The sequence below is a fragment of the Manis pentadactyla genome, chromosome 8 (genome assembly GCF_030020395.1).
Source record: "Manis pentadactyla isolate mManPen7 chromosome 8, mManPen7.hap1, whole genome shotgun sequence".
Taxonomy (NCBI): Eukaryota; Metazoa; Chordata; class Mammalia; order Pholidota; family Manidae; genus Manis; species Manis pentadactyla.
In genome coordinates this window covers 100,656,778-100,672,543 of record NC_080026.1, presented here as the reverse complement: position 1 = coordinate 100,672,543, position 15,766 = coordinate 100,656,778, and the positions used below count along the sequence as shown (strand labels likewise).

The window sequence follows — 15,766 nt, the reverse complement described above, 5'->3', positions numbered from 1 at the left end:
TGATTTTGGGGCCCAGAGAGGGTAATATACCTGCAGAAGGTCACACAGTTGCTTAGTGGCATTATAATTATAAATAAAATTCCATCCATATATACCTGCTTAGGGTGGCTGGTCTGAGTCCATGAATGTTGAGTAAAAGGCCTTTCCCTCCTTTCCTACATCCCTTCATCTCTCTTTATGTGAATTAGCAACTCCTATGGTAAAAGTTCTGGGGGATACAAATTCGTTTGAGACCTGATCTCTGAGCTCAGGGAGCTTTCCACGGAGTCCTGGGATTTGGGGAGGGTGAGCAGAGGGTGGCTAGAGCAAGCTGTGTTGGCTCAGGACAATGGCTTATGTACTGTCATCCTCATATTTGAGTCTAAGGGGTGTCTTTGGGCCATCCTGGGGACACACCAGTTCTTGTTCCACAAAGATCTCAGTTCCTTTGGCTGTAAAGTATATACGACAGTCAGACTCACAGTGTGGTTGTGAGAATTAAGTGGTGTATGATTATAAGAGGGCCTTCTAAACTGTGAAGTGCATACACATTTGTTGTTACTGACATTTTGTGAAACTGGAGGACCAAGGATGCCGGTTCCTACCAGATTTATGGAGATTGGAGGCTCTGGAGCTCTGAAAAGGCCTGGATTGTAACTCCAAACTGCAATGATTTTGCTGTTCTGAGAAGCAAGTGACGTCATGGAGCCATGGAAGGAGCTTTGGATGGGAGCCTGTGACCTGGGCCTCAACCAAGGCTGTCTGGCTAAATAACCTCAGGCCAGTCTCTGATGATTCCTGGGGTTGTTTCCTCATGTGTAATATGAGGCAAAAGTTTCAGGGCCATTGGGGTGGAAGGAGCAGTAAAATTTAGAGCCCAGGATCCAAGATGCAACCTGAGTTCAAATCCCAGTGTTGCCACTTAAGTATGCAAATTGGTTTTACCCTCCTCCTCTGCCCTTTCCAGTGCCCATGCCTCGGTTTTCTTAACTTTACAATGGCATGGTAACAGATGGACCTTGTGAGTTTGCTGTGAAATCCAATGAGTCAATACATGTAAAACACTGATGGCAGTTCTGCCAGTGAGTGCTAAACCCTTGCACAATTTTGTTGCTGATGCTGATTTCTTCTCCCTCTGACCCATTCTGATTCTATGGCCAGGGATGGAATGTTTTGTGGGGAAGCAGACAAAGATACCTGGAATAGATGAGCCAGGGCCCTGTGCCCAGGGCAGAGGGACGGTGGTGGGAAATTAGCAGCTTGTTCACTTGGCATTAATCCACTGGCCCCGTCTTCCAGACAGAGCCCCTAATCAACTTATCCACCTTTGGAGGACACTGGGAGTTCTCATGCTTGTATTTTTGAATTCTTTGCTCCTGGAAAAGCCCCAGGCAGCCTCCATGCCAAAGCCGCTCTAGGCAATGAGGGGTGAGTGACAGCCCAGCCCCATGGGGGTTAAAGGCTCCTGGCTGCTGCCAGGAAAGGGTGCACGTTCCTGGTTCAGGGACAGCAGGTGAAGGGTACTTTTTTACGATGTGTGATTAGTTTCTTGGCTGCTTCATCATCTATACCAGTGTACACACAGAAGCTAACAAGCGATTCTCTCTATTTTGCCCCTGAGGGTGCCTCCCAAGGAGGGAAACCATTGCTTTTTAACGCCAGACACATAAACTCTAAGCTTTTCCCTGAATTCTTTGGTTCCCAGCAGTGCCCTGGTGGGGAAAGCTGGCTATTTCAGTCATCACATGCAAGTACAGCCACACCAGGTGGTCATAACCGTGATGCCGCAAGTGAAAGGACCTTGGCTTTCTCTGTGCTGGTCCTATTGATTGTGCTGCAGGCCCTCCAGCCAGCCCTCATTGCAGTCCACTGCCTTCCCTGAGCTCGTGGAAAGGCACTGCTGAGCAACTGAGGGTGTAAAGTCCAGGTGGGGGAGAGAGGGTGCTGGCTCCAGGCAGTAGAAGTGAGCACTGGAGGCAGATTCTGACCTCTGAGATGTGATAGCTCTGGGGTTGCGGTAATCACCTTATCCCCTTCAGCCCCTATTTACACCTGCAGAGTAAGGGATCAACGGCCACCTTGTGTGAACCCAGAGAAGGGGGATAGACGGGTACTGTGCTTATTGACCATGACTCTCACTATGACCCAGGGCACCTGTAGGGTGTGTGCTCGTAGTCCAGGGAAGTGGCTTGCCTCAAGCACTCTGAGCTGCCAGGCTGGATGGAGAATTCCCTAGCTGCAGTCCCACCAGTTCATTTTACAGATGGGGAAACTGAGGCCCAGAGAAGGTGAGTTACAATGGATCCCAATTCCTGCTTCAATCTCCATCAACCCATTCTGCCTCTGCTTCATTTTCTGAAATACCAGCGCTTAGATCATACACCCCAAAAGTTTTCTTCTATTTGCTTATCTGCTTTTGAAATTATCTAAATATATTTCACCTTTATAGGTAGAAATAAGATAAAGCTATTACAATAATGCAAATCCATTGCCACTTTTTTCTTTTAAAGAAAATGTCTCAAGGACGTTTGGTATAAAGTTTAGCAAATACCAATTACATCAAGCTTATGATCTATGTGATTTTAAAGAAATTTTAGTGACCTTTTCTCATTAAGTGCAGAAGAAACCTAAACTTCTCAGCCCAGCATCCAAAGCCTCCCCGTCTGTCCTTAACCATCCATTTCCTGTTCTCACCTCTACTCACACATCCCTCTGCTCACAGCAGCCCCTGCCTGCTTCCTCTCCTCCCCCCATCACAAGGTATGCCATTCTCCCAGTCTCAACTACTACCTCTGAATGTCCCTCTCTTCCGTCTTTCAATTAAAAGTGCTTTTGAATAAAAGAAAAACTTGTTTTGGGCAATAAAGGCATTTAATTATCTCACTCTAAAAGTCTGGAGGTGGGCAGGGCCTTAATGATAGTGTCAAGGCCCAGGCTCTTTATTTCTGCTCCTACATTCTCAGCATGCTGCATGTATGCCTTCATAGTTATTGCTTCATGATCACAAAACGGCTGCCACAGCCCCAAGCATCAGCTGTGTGTTCAAGGTAAGAAAAGGAAGAGGGTAGCACTGGCAGATCTCTCTCCCAAAAGCTTGGGCTGACTTTCCAATGTGTCCCATTGGCCAGAACTCATCATGTGACCACTTCTAGCTGCAAGGAAGTTTGAGAAAGTAAATTTTAGCCAAAAGGGTGTATGATTGGCCTGAACAAATCATGATTCATCACTAGGGTAGGGCCTATTGTCATTCTGAACAAAACTGAAGTTTTGATAGCAACGAAGGGGAGAATGGCTTTCGAAGAGGTGTTTTTCTGGTGACTTCCTGGCCACTGTGTTTTGTGACTGAAAGTCTCTCTGTTCTTGACCTTACCCACATCCACATGGGTGATTCTGTGTACCGACCCACCAACCTGTTGGCTCATCCGTTCATCACGATAGCCTAATAGTTCCTGGATCCATCTCCTGAGTTCCAACAACCCTCTCCTGGAGGCACCCCACTCCTCTCTGCTCATCTCCCGGCAGGGCTCCACCTCAGGAACCCTCATCTCAAGGCTTATTCTCTCTGACTTCAAACTTCCATCTTTCCATATCTTTTCACCCTCTACCCCTGTTTTCTTTTTTATTTGTTTGTTTGATTCCATCCCACCCTCCTTCTCCTCAAGCCCCGGGTGGCAAACCTTTTCTTAAAGGGCCAGACAGTAAATATTTTAGGCTTTGTGGGCTATGCAGTCTGTTGTAACTACTCACCTCTGCCCTTGTCATCTGAAAGCAGCCAGACACGATGCCCACAGAATGCGCATGGCTGTGTCCAATAAAACATACATTACAATGATAGGCAGTGGGTTGGATTTGGCCTCAGGCCATAGTTTTCTGATCCTTGCCCATCATTTCCTCCTTCCTTCACTTTGCCATCCCGTCTAGACTCCCTCCCTACCCCCACACAACTCAGGCCCCTCAGCATCTGTACCCTCATGTAGCTGACCTTTGACGAGAACATTCCGGATGTCAAGCTCCAGGCTAAGTGCTTTGCCTATAATGTGGAAGACATTAAGTCCATTTTCCTGATAGGCTCAGAGAGGTAGAGGAACTTGTTGAAAGGTGTACAGTCCTGAATGGACTCGATCTGTCTGACTGCAAACCCACACCATTAGCCAGCACTCTCTCCTGCTCCTTCCTCTGCGGGTCGGCCCCTCCTGCCACAGGTAGCTCGTGTCTGCTGTAGTCCTAGCTTCTGGGAACTGATGGGAAAGCCAGGCTTTGGTCTGAACACCTGGATCCCTACATGCTCGTGGCCCTGCCTGAGCCGAACCTTCAGTAAAGCCAGGCATCTTTTCTTAACTCATCCCCACACCACTCTATGTAAGACCACTCCTTGCTCTCTCTAATCCCTGGGATCACACCTCTGATGCCACTGATAAAATTGAGGCCATCATGCAAAAACACTGGCTCAGCTTCCAGCCTCCCTCCTCACCCTCTCTTTCCTGTGTGGACCCCCTTCCTGTCCTTCTGGTCGGGTCCTAACCTCTCCTCGCATCACGGAGCCCACCTTTCCCTGCCTCCTCGGGGACTTTGCTTCATTAAGTGCATATGGTTTCTTTAGAGAGCCTCCACCACTATCTATAATCCTGCCCTCTCTCATCTTAAAGCAACAAACAAACATAAAAAAATAACAGCCCTCCATGCAGCCTTCCCTCCAGACACTGCTCCTCTGTCTCCCTCCTCTCACAGCCAAGTATCTAGACATAACAAGAGCCTCCCCTCATGATCTCCACTCTCCCATTTCCCATTAACCCTTAAACCCGCTGAAATCACGTGCTGCCGCTCCTTAGTACTTCCCTGAAATTGCTCTCTCTGAGGTCACTGAATGACCTTCTAATTGCGAAGGGCAATGGGCTTCTCGGTGCCCCATCTTACCTGACCTCTCCCAGCATCTGACCTGGTAGACCATTTCCTGTTTCCTGAAAGTGCCTCTTCCCAGACCCTTCTCCCCAGTTCTCTCTCCTGCCTCCCTCCTTCACACTCATTCTCAGCGTCCTTTGCTGGCTCCTTCTTCGCGGCCCTTTGCTTCAGCGCTAGTGTGCTCAGGGGCTCTGTCCTTGCCAGGGTTCTTCTCTAGGGAGCCTGACAATTCTCTTGCCTTCGATGATCACCCATCTCTGGCAGTCTCCCAGAAGGATATCTCTAGCCTAGTCCTCTCGCTGAACTTCAGACCCAAATATCTGGAGGCTTCTAGAAATTTCCACCTAGATCAACATGCCAACATTGAACTTAAAATCTTTTCTTCCCAAATCTGCTCCTCCTGGAAACCATATTTCTCCGGTGGGCCCCATATCAGTTCAGTCATACAATCAAGTGTTGAGAAGCCATCCTAAGCTTGTCCCTGTCACTTAGTCCCCGCATCAGATGGGCTGCTCGATTCTGTGTACATGCTCCATTTTTCGTTTCTCCAAATCCAATCCATCTCTTCCCTTCAATTCTTTCATTTACATGTCTCTTGAGAATAATCTAATTGTTTTACTTAGTTCTGATACTCCTGCTGCTGGCAAGAATCATTCAACCGCGTGGCTTCCCTCCCTCCTGAGTGCCGGCCTCCAGCCGCCCCAGAGCCGTCTGCAGCTCAGGACCCCCTCATCTGGGGTGGGCCGTCCATCCTCCTCCCCTCAACCTCTCACCCAAACAACCGAGTCTGTCCAGGAGCCCATGGCCAGGAGCCCTCCTTGCACTAGCACTGATAATTCCAACTTCAATTTCATGGGAGAAACCCAAGGTTCCCTTAACATGTCCTTAGCTTTCTTGTTTGCATGCTCATTAATTAGTTTAATATTGAATATGCCATTCTCATGGTAAGCAATTCAAATATTAAAGATTTACATGGACAAAGAACTCTTCTTCTCCCCAGAGACACCTGATACCCCAGTTCTCCTTAGCAGGGGCAATGACTGCTACCAGCTTCTATAGCTTTTTTTTTAGAAACGCTAAATGTACAAATGTACATATTTTCAAATGTGAACATTTCCTAACTTGTGTCATCCCACACCATAGTCACATGTGATTGTTAATGTTTAGATTGATACTGATGAGAATTCAAACTAGAAATTCAGTTCTTCATTCATACTAACCACATGTTGAGCATCACTAGCTGTGGATGGTTGGTGGTTACCACACTGGATGGTGCAGATCTAGAATGTTTCCATTATCACAGGAAGTTCTATAGGCAGCCTCTAATTGATTTCTGTGTTCTACTGTGCACCTTGATTTTTAAGAAACAATTTTATCTTAAAGACAATGCCTCCACCTCCCTCCTTATCACTACCACAAGCATTATGTGTTAGTTGTTTAACCAAGTTCCCTAGGGATGGACTTTTAGGCTGTTTTTTGGCCTTTGCTGCTACAAGTGATATTACCACAAGCTTTATGTGTATATGTATTTATGTCCATGCCCGTGGGTGTCTACAGGATAAATTTGTACAAGTAGAATTGCAAATTCTAAAGGTATGTGACCTTTTAAATATTTACTGGAAAATTTTCCCCACATGATGACTACTCCATAACAGGGCAACACACCTATTTCCTCATGATGTCTTTAGCAACATATATTATCAAGTTTTTCATTCTTTACCAATTTGATAAGTGGAACATTATACCACACTTTGCATTACCTTCCATATTTCAAAGTATGAGGGATTATAAGTCATATATATATATATATATACGCTCTGCAAATTGTTGATGCCCTTGCAATTTCTTTACATGGGATTGTTGTTGTTTTCTTTCTGATTTACAAGATTTCTTTACATGCATTAGCCATTGTCATCTGGGTTGCAGTTCTTGTAATCTGGGCTTGTCTCCACTTCCCCCTCTTGCCGAGATGATATGTTTGATGTTAATGTGATCAACATTATCAGTATTTTAATGGCTTCTGAATTGCGTGTCTTACAAAAGACTTCTGTATTTCAACATTTAAATGTTTTTCTTTTATTTCTATAACTGCTTAATTGTTTTCTTTCCAATTTGATCTATGTGAAGTTAACTTTAGTGTAAGAGTGAGGTAGAGATCCACATTATTTTTCCAGGTGGTTAGCTGGCCTCAAATTATTTATTGAGTGATGCTTCTTCCTCCTAATGAACTAAAATATCAACTTTATTATATATGAGTTGCAGAAACTTCTCTGTACCTTGGTTAACAGATTTGTAAAATGAGAATAATAACTCAGGGTTGTTGGAAGGGCTAATGAGACAATTAAAAGTGTGTAGAACAGTGCCGGGCATGGAGTAGGTGCTCAATAAATGCTAGCCATCATTACTGATATTTCCTCCAGATGTATGTGGTCTATTTCCAAACTTTATAGTCTATTGATTTAGACTCTCTATCAATCCAGATTTGAAGTTGCAAACAAGGAAATCTACTCTGCCACTTGGAGTAGAAAAATAATTTATTTAAGACTATTGGGTGTCTCTCCAGGAAAGCCAGTAAATCAAAGCTGGTGGCCATGTACCAGGAAGCCTGCACTTGCCTCCCTGGATGGCTGCTCTTGAGAAGCTATCACTGCTTCCACCGCTGGGCACAAATATGAAGCCTGTCCTGATGGCTCTGGAGAGGAATCGTCAGGAGCTCCATAACGCCACCCTAGCAGCCGGGTGTCACTGCCATCGTCAACTCAGTGCCTGCTTTCCTGTTGCCCTCTCCCAATCCAAGTCTTATGCCGGGCATCAGGTTGGCAGAGCCTAGGTCACCAGCCAGTGTGCTAGCTGTTGGTATTTTGGGATCACACTAATATAGATTAATTTAGAGAGATTTACAGCACAACACTTCTAATCCAAGAACAGAATGTATTTTCATTTATGGAAGCCTTGATTTTATATCCTTCAGTAGAGTTTGAATTTTTTATAGATTTGGCACATTTTGTGTTAAGTATGTTTCTAGGTATTTTATCTTTTTATTATTTTTGTAAATGGGATATTTTCTTCATTTAATTTTGTACCTTTTTTAAATATAGGAAAGGTATTGATTCCTGTATATATTAATTCTTACTAAAGTCTTGTATTGTCTTCAACAGCTTTTGAAAAAAACTGGTTTTTTTTCCGTTTTAAAAATGTATAGTCAGATGACCAGTAAGTGGTAATTTGGCATCCTCCTTTCAGGGCTATACCTCCTAATTCTTTCTCTGATTGAGTTGTATTGGCCAATAGGTCAAAAACAGTATTTAGTAATAGTTGTGATGGTGGGTGGATAAGCCAACCATTGGTATAATAATGCTCATGACAAACCCCTCGAAGTCCAATGGTGGAAAACAACCAAAATTTATCCCTGCTCATGTATCTGCAGGTCAGCTGAGGGTAGGCTAATCCACCTGGGCTTGACTGAGCCTGGCTCCGGGCTGCAGGTTGGGTCCAGGTCTTCTCCAAGTGTTCTCAGCCTACCTGACTGGCTATCAAGCTATGACATCCTTTTCCAGGGTGATGATGGAAATGCGAGAGTGATGCGTAGTAGAAACACATGATGCTTCCAAAATCAGTGCTCAGAAATGACACTATAATTTCTGCCCATTTCCCACCAGCCAAAATAAGTCACATGGCCAAGCTAAGTATCACTGGGGTGGCACAAGTGCCCTATCTTCTTTAGAAGGAGAAACTGCAAAATCAATGGCAAATGACATGGATACAGGGAGGGGTGAAGACTTGCACAAAGGCTGCAAATTATGGTAACATTCCTTGTTCCTGACTCTAATGGGAAGGATTCTAATGGTGTGCCATCAGAAATGATTCTGAGTTTGGCTTGAGTTTTGTATTTTTATATATCAGTTCATATTAAAATAGTTCCACGTTGTCCTATTTTATTATGAGTTTGTAATCAAGAGTCGAAGTTGAACTTTTACCTACTGCTTTCTTAGTATATATGGATAATTATATGTTTCTTTAATGATATTTTGGTATTATGAATTATACTAATTTATTACTTCATAGAGAACCATCCTTGCCTTACTGGAATAAATTCCACATGGTGGTGATATATTATCCTTTTAAAAATATGTGTATGTTCTCCTTGCTAATATTTTATTTAGGATTTTGCATTTATATTGTCTCAAAGATGGGACAGTAGCTTTTTGGCTTTGTTCTGTCTTTTCTGGATTTTGTTTTCACCCTTACACTGGATTCCTAGATTAATGTGAGCATCCTCCCTCCCCCTATCCCTCCTCCACAATGTTCAGGAGCAGTTTAAACAGCCCTGCAGTTATGTGCTCCTTGAAATGGTGGTAGATTTTACCTGTGAAGCTGTCTAGGTCTAGTGCTTTAATGGATAGTGGCTCTTTGACAACACTCTCAATTTCCTCTCTGGTAATTCGACCGCTTGAATGTCCTCTCTTTCCTGAGGTTAGTTTTCATCATCTGTTTCTAGAAAATCACCCATTTTGTCCATGTGTTCAAATTTATTTTCAAAGCATTGAACTGAATAATTTTATAATTCTTTTGATTTCCTCTCTGTGAGGTTATTTTCCCATTCTCATTTCTAATTGTGTGTACTCACACTTCTTCTATTGGTTAGTTTAACTAGTGGTTTATCTGTTTTGTTTCTTCAATTTTTCCCCACCCCATACAAATGTATTTCCATCAAAATCCTCTCCCCTTTTCCCTCACCCCATTCATCTCTCTTTCCTTCCAGAGGTTGATCCCACCACCTCTGCTTTGGGTCTTGCCAACTCCTTCCTTCTCCAGAAACCTGCTCCATGTCATATGCCCTCTGTGTCTGGTTGTTTTTCCAGAAGAAGAGTTCATTTGTCTCATTTCCATCTTTCCTCACCGCTTATAAAAAGTTTGCACTTTATTCCATCTTGACGTCTGCACGTGCCCCTCTAGCAGATGACTGGTATCTTTATTGCCTAAGGCTTCCTAAGCGTGCTTTCCCAGTGGTCATCCCATAGAATGTCTCCTCAGTGACCACACTGGACTTCCACCTTCACAATGCCACTTGAACTGCTCCCTTTGGCCATCTATAATTTTCCTTGGAGCCAAGGCAATGGGTACTAGCCTGTCTCGCCTCTCCTGACCCCCTGTGAACTTGGCCACTACTGGCCATTCTTCCTTTCCTGAGACTTGCTCACTCTTTGTTTCCCTGACACCTGCTCCCCTGTGCTGCCTCCTATATCCCTGACGATTTCTTCCCAATGTCCCAATCTCTTCGCCTGTGTGCCTAATACATGCCAATTCTGGGCAGGGTTCTTGGTGACCTCATCCACACGTGGCTTAAATGACCACTTAGATGCCGAGGACTCCCCACACTGTATCTGCAGCTCAGGTCAGAACTCATTCTTCCCTTCTAGCCATGCCCTCTTGGGTGTTCCTCAGGCTGTAGTTCTGGACTTTATCATTCTCCTTTCAGCCCTTCAAATTTGAAATAATTCCCTCCATGGTTTCCCTGTTCTAAGAGAGCCTTTCCAATATATCCTCTCCAGTGATTTCATTTTATCCTCCTATTTTATTCCTCTGCTTAACATCTTCAGTGGCTTCCTGTGGCTTTTAGGATCAAGGTCAACCATCTTGACTTTTTCCCATGACCCTCATGTCCTGGATCTTGCCAGTCTCTTTAAGCATCACCTCTTGGCCTTCAATCACGCACCTTTGCTCTAGTCACAAAATTACCAGGGTTTCCTGACGTCCTACCATGTTCCGTGTCTCTGGAGATTTGCTGTGTGGTTTCTGCTTTTAGATTTGCTTTCTTACCTTTCCTCCTTGTGCTTCTTGAAAAATTGGCTTAAGATTCACCCTCTTTGGGAAGTCATTCCTGACCTCCACCCTGGTCTGATTTTGCTGCTCTCCTATCCCAAATCCAGCTCTCCTATTGCCATATTCTGAAGGCCATCTCCCTTTTGCCTTCCAGAAGGAAGTCGTCTCTAGAGATAGAGTGGGCCCAAGCCACAGAAAGAAAAGGAGCAAAGGCAAGCTCTTTGGAGCTGTTCAGACCTTACAGCATGATCCCAAGCCTCTCTGAGCCCATTTCTTACTTGTAAGGTGGAGGAAAAAGGAATAGCATCACAACTGTTGCTAGCATTAAATGAGATAATGTATGTGAAAGTGCCTTGGCTATTGTAATTAATTCTTAAAAATGCATTGTTTCCTTTTCTTTTCCTCAGTGTTTTTACCCCACTGGAGTAGTGGAAGATTTCTTCAAAGGTGGCTTGGACCAAAGTCCCTGCAGGGATTTAAGAATCTGGGAAGTAAAAACCAGATCAACTGTTGGCAAAGAGGCAGAGGAACAAAGCTTTTATATATTACGGAGAAAACATTTTGGGAATGTAAAATGGTACAACCACTTTAGAAAACAGTCTGGTAATTTAAGAAAAAAATTAAACATACACCCAGTGTACAACCCAACCAGCCTACTTCTAGGTATTTGCCCATGTGCCACAAAGACTGGTACACAAATATGCATAAAATATTTATTTATAATAGTCAAAAACTCAAATTTCCATCAATCAGTAAATAGAAAACAAACTGTGGCAAAATCATATACATCAATAAAAAAGAATGAATAACACACACAGAAACCTGAGTGAGTCTACAAATGACTTTGCTAAGTGAAAGAAGCCAGACAAAAGAGTACATGTTGAGTGATCCGTTTATGCAAACTGATCTACAACGATAGAGGGCACACCATTGGTTTCCTGGGGACAGCACTGAGGGGCAGAAAGGAGGAACTGAAAGGGGGCACAAAGAGACTTTTGGGATGATGGATGTTTGCTCACCTGGGTGTAGTAATGGTTTCATGGGTTAAACATATGTCAATGCTTTTCAAATCATACACTTTAAACATGGCTTATAGTTTTTATTGTGTGTCAATTAAACTTCAATAAAGTGGTTCAAGAAGAAGAGTTCACTGATAAGACAAACTTGGCTGCTTGCCTATCCAATATCTGCTGTTATTTCTTTAGTTTAATGGAACCCTAGTTTTGTTTGGGGTGGCAGTGTAAATGGATCATAGTCTGAGCCACTCATGATAACCCCATTACCCACTCTCTCTTTGCCTCTCTTGCAGCTGTGAAAGGCCATATGACCTAAGTCCAAAGAGAGCTAAGCTGAAGTCTGCTGGTGAGGTTCTGGGAAAGCTTTGGCTTTCTCAATAAAAAAGGAGCTAAGGTGGCTGGTTTCGTCCTCTCCCCCTCTGCCTTCTTCCTCCTTGGAATTAGAACATGACATCTGGCTGTAGCAGCTATCCTGTTACCTTAAGGGAGAGGCCAAGCAAGAAAATTACAAAGATGCTGGCTTTGACTTCATAGAGTTTTGGGTACCACCTTCCTCTCTCTCTCTCTCTCTTTTTTTTTTTTGGTGCAAGAAAATGCCCCCTATTTGTTTGTTTAAACCACTGAAGATAGGTTTTCTGTTACTTGCAGCAAAACACATTCCTACTGTTGTAACTGGATTGGAAATTCAGTTATCTACTGCAGATAACAAACCACTTTGAAACTTAGAGCATAAACCCACATCCATTTTATTATTCCCATGAGTTTTTGGGTCAGGAATCCTGCCAGGCACAGCAGGAATGCCATGGTCTCTGTGTCTGGGGCTTCAGGTAGAGATGGCTGTAACAAAACAACTAGAGCCAGTTGTCCGGGGCTTCTGTGAAATTTGCTGGGGTTGGTATGTCCAAGATGGCTTTCACCACGTATTTGGTGCTGAGCTTGGAGAACTGCTGCTCTGTCTGGAATTATTTTCTCTCTACAAGGCTTCTTTGTGTGGCCAGCTTGGACTTCCTTCCAGCATGGCAGTTTCAGTATTGTCAAATTTCTTAGATGCTCGTTCTGAGCATGTGTAATGAGAAGTGGAAACTTCCAGTTCTCTTGAAGATTAGCCTGTGACCTGTCATAGCTTCATTTCCACTTAATTCCATTGGTCAGAGAGGCCACAGGCCAACTAGATTTAGTGAGTAGAGGAATTCCACCTCATGTACATACAGGGAAGGGAGGAGATGAGCTCCCATCTTGAAGATAAGACAAGAAATAGTTGCAAAGCATATGCGTAGTTCAAGGTCCAGTTCTGGATGTGACTCTCTGTGACCTGTGTTCACACTGCCTTCAGGGCAATGTCCAGTCTCCTGATCTTGACATACGGAGCCTTTCATCTGGACCTTGGCCTTGGCTTGGTTAAATTCCCTGCAGAATTCCTAATAACCGAGGGCTTTCTCTGGCTTCCACTCCTTTGCACATGCTATTCTGTTCTTTTTTTTTTTTTGGTATCATTAATATACAATGACATGACCAACACTGTGTTTACTAGATTCCCCCCATTATCAAGTCCTCACTGCATACCCCATTACAGTCACTGTGGAAGTGCTATTCTTGATGCCCCAAATATCTCTCAGTCCCTTCCCTCAACCTCCACTCAGCCAAGTCCTACTCATCCTTAAGGACTTGGCCCCAGTGCCCTTCTCCTAGATGCTTCCCGGACAAGCCCTATCTTGGTTGGGCCCTCCACCTGCGGGTTCTTATTCCAGCCTGGTCCCAAAAAACTTCTGACCCCTCAGCACAAACCTTCTTGCTAGTCTGACTTATGCATTAGGAGGTGGGAGCTTTGAGAGCTGGGACTTAATAGTTTTCATCTTTGTCCCCCAAGTTCCCAGCACAGTGCCTGGCAAAGAGTTGGCAGGCAGGCCGTGTTGGTAGGAGAAAGGCTGTGGCTACACACAAACTATCCAACAAACATTTCCGGGGATTCACACAGGGCTTTTTCTCTGTTGGCATCCTCTCTGCTCCCAGCCCTCCTGGGAATAGCTGAAATCCCGGGCTGTAATTCTTACACCAGAGTTATATTGAAATATTCAATGGCTATAGAACAACGTTTGTTCAGCACTTGGCTTAGAGGCTGTCAGCACCCCTCCTCACACGCTACCACATTTCTGAAGCCGCGTTTGTCAGATCCAGCTCACACGCCCGTCTGATACGCAGGGAGCCTTGCTTGCTGCTGCAGCAAGCTTTCCTGGCCCCGGGGGCTGCTGCTTTTCCTGGCCCTCCATTAAATCCAATATTATTTTTAAAACACATATTTTGCACCCAGCTCTCTGTTGGCCGATGAGGAGCAACAGAAAGCCTGATAGCAAAGCAAAGGCATCAAAGTGAGAGAGTGAGTGGGCTGGAGGGCAGAGTGTGTCCATGTGGGAGAGGGAGATATGGCCACAGGAGGTGGTCAGGGCAGGACCAGGTCGCAGGCCTTCTACTCTGGCTGATCTGTAGCAAATCCTCCAGGCTTGGCCTGCATGCTTGTTTCCCTGCATCTGCAGAGTGGCGGATGCCCAGGCCTTACTGATCACTCAGAATTATGGCCTGTGCTCCTTCCCTTCGAGGCCCAGGAGGAAATTTGCCCTTTGGCCTAAGAGAAATGGAGAAACATCCAAGGGATCTTGCAGGGAATGAGATGAGCAGATTTGGGTTTAGAAAGATCATGCTGGTTGTGGATGAAGAGCGGGTTGGAGGAGGCAGGAAGGAGGTAGGGCAACCCTGGGAAGTGGTTCCAGTCTTCTTGAGGACAGATGTTGGCACATGTAGGTGCTGGCCTGGTGGAGTACAGGGATTTGGAGAAGAGGGTGGATTTAAGGGGTATCTGTGATGAGGGCTTCCCGTCCCTGCTACTGAATGAGTGTGAGGGAGAGGGGGCATCAAGGCCGACACTGGAGGGGCCTCAGGGGGCCAGTCCCCTCAGAGGAAAAGAACACTTTGGTGAGGATGGGGTCAGTTCTGGCCACCTCCACGAATGCTTGCCTTCCTTGCTTTTACTGAAACACGTTGCTACCAAACGCATAGGGATTTTTCCCAGTACTGGGAGTGGTAAAAAGGAAACTTTCCGCATGTCTGTGTTATGAATGCCCGGTCTTCTATGCTGTAGACCCATGAAGGCCAGGGCCATTTGTGAGCACAGAAGCTAAATTCCCTCTGCACCATGACTCACCGTGCACCAGGTCACTCCTGGTGATCACGTTAGGCAGTGTCCTTCTTCTAAATTACTCCATTAGTAAACTTCCCTGGGGGTATCGTGCTTTCTGGTCTGTGGAGACAGATATGGAAAAAGTGCCTCCAGTCACAGGGGACAGAGTATCCAGACCTGAGGGACAGGAAGAAGGCTTTACAGAGGTCTTGATGTGTGAGTAGGACTTTTCCAAGGAATAGAGGGATGAAGAGCATTGTGTACAGATGGTAGCAGGGATAAAGGCATAATGCAGGTACTAGAGAATGAGGAGAGGGTGGGAGGGGAATGGCTGCACATGAAGTTGGAGGAGTGGCTGTGGTAAGGTCATAAAGGGCCTAGAGCACCGTGCTCCAGCGGGTGAACTTTATCTTGTAGTATAGCAATGAGAATGGATTTCCTTTTCTCCATTGTCATCTGATTGATAGTGGCTGCCTAAAGCATGTGTTAAGAAGGATTCTGAGGTAGAGTCAGGGAGATGAGGGACACCATCACTACCCATGCCTGCTGTGGCTGCCAGAGAAAAGCCGGCAGTCGGGGCACTAGGAATTTGCCATCTCTGCTGTGAGTGATTAAGAGCCGTGGAAGGTAGAGGGGCTCAAGAATGTGTGTTGGAGAAGATCAGCTGGAGGGTCTAGGGAGCTCAAGTTGCTGGGAGGCCAGACTAAAGCCAGTGCTGCCAATGAGCTAACAGTGAGCTTAAAAATATCTGAGGAAAGAATGAACTACCTACTGTCCGCAAGGCAAAGGGTAGACCTCACCGTAGCTGCTTCTATAATGAGGGCGTGCAGGAGGGATAAAGAATTCCAGGGCAAACATAGTCAGTCTCCCTTCTTCC

The 15,766-nt window shown here is 45.0% G+C and overlaps 1 long non-coding RNA gene across 5 annotated transcripts in view; it reads left to right on the top strand.

The window, feature by feature from the left end:
- Positions 1-15,766, top strand: part of LOC118933894 (uncharacterized) — a 206,392-nt gene that overhangs the window by 116,988 nt on the left and 73,638 nt on the right. Inside the window, exon 3 of one of the 5 annotated variants that reach the window (XR_008998953.1) lies at positions 11,109-11,844. The exons of the other annotated variants lie outside the window; for them this stretch is intronic. This is a non-coding gene — a long non-coding RNA (uncharacterized LOC118933894). Of the gene's footprint in view, positions 1-11,108; positions 11,845-15,766 lie in introns of those variants that run through there. 5 annotated transcript variants of the gene reach the window in all.